Source organism: Alligator mississippiensis, chromosome 1 (assembly GCF_030867095.1).
Source record: "Alligator mississippiensis isolate rAllMis1 chromosome 1, rAllMis1, whole genome shotgun sequence".
Lineage (NCBI taxonomy): Eukaryota > Metazoa > Chordata > Crocodylia > Alligatoridae > Alligator > Alligator mississippiensis.
The window spans coordinates 371,868,529-371,877,013 of NC_081824.1; the positions used below are offsets into that span (position 1 = coordinate 371,868,529).

Genomic DNA, 8,485 nt, shown 5'->3' on the forward strand with positions numbered 1-8,485 from the left:
CCCAGCCACTAAAGTCAGCACCATCTGGCTACAAGCAGTGCCCAGCAGCCTGCCTGGACACTGCAGGTGCTGCAGGGCACCACCTCACCTCTTGGCTTCCAACCCTATGCTGTACCTCCACACTGACCACTGCAGACAACAGCCCAGTCCCAGCAGAACTGGGACATCCATGTGGAGGCCCAGTGAGCTGTCACAGGAGCCACATGCCATCTCCTGGGACCCCAACTGGTCAATGGAGGAGACTAGGAACCTCATGGTGCTGTGGGGTGAGGTGGAGGTGCAAAAGCAGCTCACATGGGGTGGGCGCTCCAATGTTCATATCTCTGAGGAGCTTTCAGGTCAAATGCAGGACAGCAGGCATGACTGATCTGCACATTAATACCACATAAAGGTCAAGGCCTTGTGGGCACAGTGGGGTCACCATTACTGACCACAACCATCATTTGGAAATTGTCTGCAAGTCCATGAACTTTATGTGACAACTGGATGCTTTCCTCATGCCCTGGGGCTCAGGCCACAGCCCTGCTATGTATTACAGCTTGGGCAGCCTGCCTAAGCCACTGCTATGGCCTATGGTGATGTGTCACTGGGGAAAGGCCCCTTGGGCTGCCTCAGAAGCCCATCTGTGGCAGGGCACTGTGTGTGCCTGCCACTTTAAAGGCCTGGAGCTGGCAGCCACCAGGTGCCTGATGAGGGCAGCCATTTTGAGTCAGGGGCTGTTTATATAAACAGAGCAGTTTGGCTGCTGGAGTGTAGACAATAACTTTGCCTGGTTGAAGGGCTGCTGAGATCATCTGGAGGTAAGAGAGGACCTGTAGGGGATGGTAAGGAGGCTCCTAATCCTGGGCATGACCTAAAACTGCACCCTGCTGGGAGTGGGTGGCTTGGTGGGGCTCTCAGTAGTGTGGGAGCCCCTAGGAAATGCCAGGCCAGTTACCACCCTGGTGGAAAGCGGCTTGGGGTGCCTTAACCCCTAGCCCCCATCACTGGGTGGATAACCCCTGTGTGATGGGCCCAGAGGGCAGACCCGTGGAGAGAGTGAGGGGCTAGAGACTCAACCTAAGTGAGAAAGTACCCTTGACTGGCCCACGCTGGGGCCAGGACCAGGATGGTCAAAAGGGCCAAGGGTTCACTGTGAGGGGACACCCAAGAGCTGGGGGCCTGGGGTCCTGACTGGCCTGGAGGTAGGCCAGAGCTGGTAGCCAGAGGTCCTGGGGAGGCACACCTGAGAGAAGAACATAGCTTCAGGGATCTAGGTAGCCTGAATTAAGGTGGGGTAGTCTGCCTGAATGAAGGGATTGTGGAGGGGTCCTGTTAGGATGATTATGGGGCCCAGTGTGGGGCCTGGTGATAATTTTAACACCTAGATGCCATCTGCGAGGCTTGGGCTGCAGTGTAGCAGAGGAAAGGAGCTACAGAGAGAGCACCCCCTGGCATCAGGGCAGCAAAATGGACAGCCCCCCACTTAATTAACATCTATTAATTAAACATTAACATCAAGGCGTGGTGGGCAAGAAGGTGGGTGGTGGGCCCAAGAACAGGTGGACGGGCCAAGAAGATCAGTCCAAGTAGGCCTTCCTGTTACACCATCTCGCCAAGCTTGCCACCCCCAGCATCCTCCAGAAGCTTTTAGAGCCTGGGCCAGCACCTGCACCATGAGCTCTGTGACCTCAGCCCAAGCATTAAGGCATGGCTGGCCATGTCACCACCAGCTGCCAGAAGCACCAGCTCCTTCGTGCTTGGCCAGCTGCATGCCATGCCTCTCCAACTGTTAACTCCACTGGGAGCTGCACTCCCATTGTGTCATGGTGGATGGGTTGGTTTCGACCTGGAAGGGTGTGGGCAGTTGGGTCCCGCAGGGCTCGGTCCTTGGACCGATACTCTTTAATGTCTTCGTCAGTGACTTGGACAAGGTAGTGAAATGTACTCTGTCCAAGTTTGCAGATGACACAAAGCTATGGGGAGAAGTGGACACGCCAGAGGGCAGGGAACAGCTGCAAGCAGACCTGGACAGGTTGGACAAGTGGGCAGAAAACAACAGAATGCAGTTCAACAAGGAGAAATGCAAAGTGCTGCACCTAGGGAGGAAAAATGTCCAGCACACCTACAGCCTAGGGAATGACCTGCTGGGTGGCAAGGAAGTGGAAAGGGATCTTGGAGTCCTAGTGGACTCCAAGATGAACATGAGTTGGCAGTGTGACGAAACCATCAGAAAAGCCAATGGCACTTTATTGTGCATCAGCTGATGCATGACGAATAGATCCAAGGAGGTGATATGTCCCCTCTATCGGGCACTGGTCACTCCGCAGTTGGAGTACTGCGTGCAATTCTGGGTGCCGCACTTCAAGAGGGATGTGGATAACCTGGAGAGAGTCCAGAGAAGGGCCACTCATATGGTCAAGGGCCTGCAGACCAAGCCCTATGAGGAGAGACTAGAGAAACTGGACCTTTTCAGCCTCCACAAGAGAAGGTTGAGAGGCGACCTTGTGGCTGCCTATAAGTTCATCACGGGGGCACAGAAGGGAATTGGTGAGGATTTATTCACCAAGGCGCCCCCGGGGGTTACAAGAAATAATGGCCACAAGCTAGCAGAGAGCAGATTTCGCCTGGACATTGTGAAGAACTTCTTCACAGTTCAAGTGGCCAAGGTCTGGAACAGGCTCCCAAGGGAGGTGCTGCTCTCCCCTACCCTAGGGGTCTTCAACAGGAGGTTAGATAAGCATCTAGCTGGGGTCATCTAGACCCAGCATTCTTTCCTGCCTATGCAGGGGGTCGGACTCGATGATCTATTGAGGTCCCTTCCGACCCCAGCATCGATGAATTGTCATCAGCCAGGACTGACCTGAGCTGCCAAGCACACCAGCCTTCCTCATGTGGTAAGCCCCACACTGGAGGGAGGGCCCTCCCTACCCTGGCCCCTGCCCTTGGCCCTTACTCTGCCCCCAGGTCCTACCTCCTCTCCCCACCCAGCCTGGACACGCTCCCCTGGCCTCCAGATTCCCCCTACAGCACATATGGAAGAAAGAAATAGTGCAGAACTTTATTGAGATGACTCTGCCCCCACAGCTAGGCGAGCATGGGCCTCTTACATGCTGAGGAATGCATTGATGCCAGTGGTGATGTCCTTCTCATATGTGGGGGGCAGGGACATGTTGCACAGCCAGAGGTAGCCCTCCATGTTGCGGGGGTTGTAGGGCAGCAGGGGTTGCAGGGCAGCATGGGGTTGCCCACCACACCATTGAAGCTTGGGGTCTTGTGCCAGGTGTGCCTAGGGTACCATGGCCATCAGCAGCAGCAGGGTGTACTGAGTTGGGTAGCCTTCAATCCATACAAATATCTTCTCATGCTGCATCCAGGTCATGCACAGCAGAGACATACTTGGGGTGTAGAGTGCCCATAGGAGGGGCTAGCCCCACGGTGCCTCCCCAGAGAGGCCTCATGTGGGGAACGTATTGTCAAGGACCCCTGTGCCCCCTAAGCTTAGGTACCATGAGCTTGGTGGCAGCACAGGAGATAGGATGGCCTTCAGGAGGAGAAGGGGTCAGGGGAAATGAGTCTGAGCCAGCCAGGGAAAGGGCCAGTGGAGGCAGGCCCATCAGCCTGTTGCCCCTAGGGAGCAAACGGGAACATGGGGCTTGGCAAGGAGCCGCCTGGGCCTGCCTAGCTTACTTACCATGGCCTGTGGACACTTGTTTATGTACAACTCCTGATTTGAGGCCAGACAGTGTATGGCCACTCTTAAAAGCAGGTTCTTTCTCATGGCTCTGCAGGTCCTGCAACTGCATGAGGGGAGAGGCTGCAGTTCACAGCTGTGATACGCTATTTGGGTCACGGATATCCTTGGTGAGAGCTTTGGAGGACCAGCTGGCAGACGTGGGTGGGTGGAGGACTTGCCAAGGTGGGACAGGTGGCAGGTGGAGGATGTTGCCCATGAGGAGGTATGGGACTGGTGCTAGGAAGTGGAGGACCAGTGTTGGGAAGTGCAAGACTGTACAAACAGAGTTTAAGGTGCAGCTCCTGGCCCTGGAGGAGTAGTAAGTGGAGGCCCTGGAGTGGCAGGCTGAGCTCATGGCCAGGATAGTGGAGGCCATGGAGAAGGACTGCTGAGTGATGGGCACCATCCTGGCCCTGGTGGTCACCTTTGTGCCACAAATTGCTGTGCCCCTGACTGCAGCCCCACTTGATCTCTGGCAGTTGCCTGCCATCCAGCAGTAGTTCCCCCCCTGTGGGCCTGGGCAGAGGTCCAGCCCTGCCTCCACTTATTACACATCCCAGGTCCCCTGCCATACAGCCCCTCTGCCTGGGCCCAGCCCCACTGTTTGCCCCAGATCCATGTGTATGCAGAGCAGGAGCTGCCTGCAGTGGGGCCCTGCTGGCCCTGGCCAGTGGCTGCAAGAGGGGGAGCTGCCCACACCAGAAGACCAGTGGCCACCATCACCCCTGGGCAAATCCCCCATCTGCTGGGCTCATCATGGTGTTCATACCCATAGGAGAATGGCCAGAGGTTGGGGTACTAGCCACCTGTCCCTGGGCTCCACCTCCTGAGGTCCCCTACCCCATGACCCTCCAATCTGGGAGGGAACACACACAACATATATAGCTTGCACAGGGAAGAGGTGGTGGTGGTGGGTGGAGTGGGTGATGCAGAGGCTCTGTTGTTGGGGAGGCAGGCTCTGTTGTTAAGGAGGGAGGGGAAGGAGGTGGTTTGTTTGTAAGGACAATAAAAGATTTTTCTGAGAAAAACGGTGAGTATTGTGATGGGGGTGGGCAGTGGGATGGGAGTCCATGGGTGGCTGTCCAGGTGGGCTACAGCAGGGAGTGCAGGAGCAGGTGATCACTCAGCCAGTGCCTCCTGCACCCGGTGCCCTGGCCCCAATGATGGCTGTATGGCTCACTTGGGGCCTCTGCTGGGGGAGGGGAGGGGCTTGCTGCTGTCTCTGCCACAGCAGCAGGTGTTCCTGCTGCCAGGCATCCTCTGCCCACTGTGCCTTCTTCACCCAGGCCTCCAGAAAGAGCTCTCCCTGGGCCTTACAGATGTTATGCAACACTCAGGCTGTTTTGATGACCCGGGGGATTTTGGCCTCAGTGAACTCAAGGTGGGAGGTGAGGGTGCTCCAGTGTTCCTTCAGCTGGCTGAAGGCACACTTATTGCACAAATTGCTAATTGCTCAAGTCACGAGCAAGACCTTATGAGGGAGGATAAGGCAAGATGCTGCAATTATTAAGTGCTTAATCCACACACTTACATGCTCACACACTCACACACTCTCTCTGTTCTGCACTGGTATATGCTACCAGTCTTATCAGTGCTTAGATCAACTTAGTGGCCAGCCAAATTGATCATGAGTAGAAGCTGGACTCATGCTGATCCATCTTGTCAGATGAACTGATCATCCAGAATGACATTCATAAAAAGACCCCAAATCGATATGTCTCGACCCATCTTTTTATAGCTTTGTCAATTCACCCAGTCCTCTGGGCTTTTGCTGGGTTATCACTGTTCTTTCTTGAAGGTCAATTGCTGTTGTTCTCTCGCTGTTCTGGAGTGGATTCTTCTTGTTTGATCTTTTATCTTTCTGCATTCTTCAGCCAGTCACCAGCTGATGCTTTCCTCTTCCACAAATGTACTCTCACCCATACAGCGTACAAAAGAGTAAAAGGTTGAGCACTTATGTCAAGCGATAGAGCAATAAAAAAATGGAGTTTCTTAAGGAAATGCAAAACTCAAGAAAATATGTAAGATTAAAAGCAATAAGCAAAAAGTCTATTTGTATAACACACGCCACAAAGGCATGGGTCTGGCCCAGGCACCTTTTGAAGTGGGCCTGGCCCAGCTAGCAGTGTAGGGCCACATTTGCCAGGGCCCCTGATGAGGAGGGGCAGGATCACCACTGCACTCAGCTGGAAGTCTAACACACCTGGTATAAAGTACCTGCTCTGCACCAGGACTGGCAAGGTGGAGTTCTGGAATATATGGGCATTGTGGGCACTGTCCGCCAAGCCAACAGAGCAGTCGCTATGGAGCAGGTAGATGATAGGGATGTGGGTTCTGTCCAGGGCCCCAATGTGCTGGGGGAATCCCAGGGTATGGAACCACACCACCACTGCCAAGGGGTCATGCATGTAGAGCATCATGTACCCTAGAACATCCTGGAGGGTGCTGCACCCCTCCAGGACAGCCTCCCTGGCAGTAGCCTTGCCCATGCTGAAGAACTAGCCAATATAGTGGAGGCTGGCAGGCCTGGACAGCTTCAACAGGGTGATGGCCAGCCACATGTCTATGGGGAGGGGCTACTGCATGGTAGTGTCCTGACACTCCATGTGTAGGCAGAAGTGCTTCAGGAAGTCTAGGAAGGTGGCCTAGGTCATGCAGAATGCCTCCAGCCACTCATTGTCACAGGTAGCCTGGACCACATTCAGTCAGAAGCCCTGGCTGGCTGGCTGGGCCCAAAGGTGAAGGGGCTGGAGGCCCAATGGTGGCACACAAGAGTATGTCATTTAACCCCGGGCTGTGGCCTAGGCAGTAGCACGGGGTGCAGGTGGCAATTGCATGGTGGCAGGAACCCTGGGACAGTGCCATGAGGCCAGCCAGGTAGCTGATGCATGGGGGGGTTGCAGGGCCCAGATGGCTGTAGACTAAATGGTGGTCACTGCAGTGGGTCAGCAGGGCCAGCATGGTGGCCAGCAGGAGCCTGAAACACTGGGTGTTGCTGCTAGGACCAGAAGATGGAGTGGAGCTATGGGGTCGGGGGGCAGAGGCTGTGGTAACAGAGTTTCTGCATGCTGCTCCCATGCTGTGCACACTGCTCCTGGCCAGAGAAGTAGCTGGCCAGGGAGCAGGACTATCTTTTTAAGATGGCCTTTAGCCACAGGTAATTGCAGCCAGAGCCTTCAGATCCCACTGGCCCATTGCAGGGCCCCAGGAAGTGGAAGCAGTTTGCTTCTAGAAACAGAAAATCTGCTCCTGCTTCTCTGAACATGTAGACACCTGCCTGGGAGCATTTACTTATGAGTAGTTTACTTGTGAGTAAACTGCTCCTGGATCAAATGCACATGTAGACACACCCTTTATATACAAAAATTTCTGGAAGCTAATTGTATACACTTGGGGTAGCAGTCTTAATTGCAGGAGGTGAGCAATAGCTGGCACTGCCCTATGTGCCACCAATGCCCAAGGCACAAAGCTGCCCTGTCATGTGTCTGATGGGTAACAAGATGAAAATTATTTGTATAGACAAGTGGGATATAAAAGGCTGAAGGGATATTGTATAGGGAGGTTTTGTTTTATGATATTTTAACATATATTTATGTGTTTTTTGTTTTATATGTTACTCTATCTGTTATTGTAATTATTTTCCCTCTTACACTTACTGTAAGCCATCCTGAACCTTCTTTGGTAAGGGCGGGGTGTGTGTGTGTGTGTGTGTGTGTGTGTGTGTGTGTGAAGCTATAGTGAACTTAATGTTCAGTCTCTTACTATAGCAATTTGGAGGGCTCAGTATATAACAATTACATAATTACAATGGAGAAAAATAGACAGTCAAAGATTTTTGCTTTGCATTCATGCACTCACTGCCAATATAGAAGATAATTCTGCAAAATGAAATGATATTTTGCTGAGCTAAAAGCTGAAGTATATATGCAGTGCTCTGCAAGCATCTGCTGGCTTGACAGGTCCTATTGAAGACATCAGTCATGCTGTTTAAGTTGCCTGATTATAAGGGGCACTTTCACTGTGCTCTAGTATGTGTACATTTGGATGAATTCACAAACATGTTCTATATACAAATCGGTAAGACTCTAGTGGGGATTCAGTGGACCAGTTAACAACATCAGAGTGACCAGCTAATAACACCAGAGTTATTCCAGCGACTAAATAATGAGACTTCACTGTATTTTATCTGCAGTGTCAGTGGCTTAGCAAATCTGAGTATGAGGCGATTATTCTGTTGGCATAGAAAATTCTGTGGTCTGGCCATTGTTAAATATGACCATCATGTGAGGTGAGCATAACTCCAAATCTAAAAGTTCATTAATGATTTTTTTTTTTTTTTCCTTAATAGGAGTCTGATCCTATGAAGACTTGCTACTACAGATATATGGCCACATTCTGTGCCACCTATTAGGCCCATAAAGGATTGAGGCACCTAAGGTAGGTGGGTCCTCCTCCTTGCTTTGTTTTTATGACTCCATCTTCATGGTTAGAAGATGGCATGTTACAGTGTAACAAAAGCACCAGTTTTTCTTTCATATAGATCTATAGATATATATGATGGATATACATTCCCTTCCCTTCCCCAATTATTTCTGGTTTTTCTTTCTCTCCCTCTCTATTCCCTATAGACAAGCATAAGCAAGATCAGACTTAGGATAAGCTTTAACATTTTTATTTTGGTAGCAAGTTTTTGGCTATCCACTGTTTTATATTGTATTATTATTATGTTTTTATTGATTCTTACTGTTGTATATTGTATTATTATCATTT

At 51.8% G+C, this 8,485-nt stretch overlaps 1 long non-coding RNA gene across 1 annotated transcript; it reads left to right on the top strand.

Moving 5' to 3' along the window:
* The first annotated feature begins 745 nt into the window (after window positions 1-745).
* Window positions 746-8,150, top strand: LOC132250198 (uncharacterized). The gene is made up of 3 exons (XR_009461835.1): window positions 746-800; window positions 3,771-3,843; window positions 8,064-8,150. It is a non-coding gene; the product is annotated as an uncharacterized LOC132250198 (long non-coding RNA).
* Window positions 8,151-8,485: the final 335 nt, after the last annotated feature.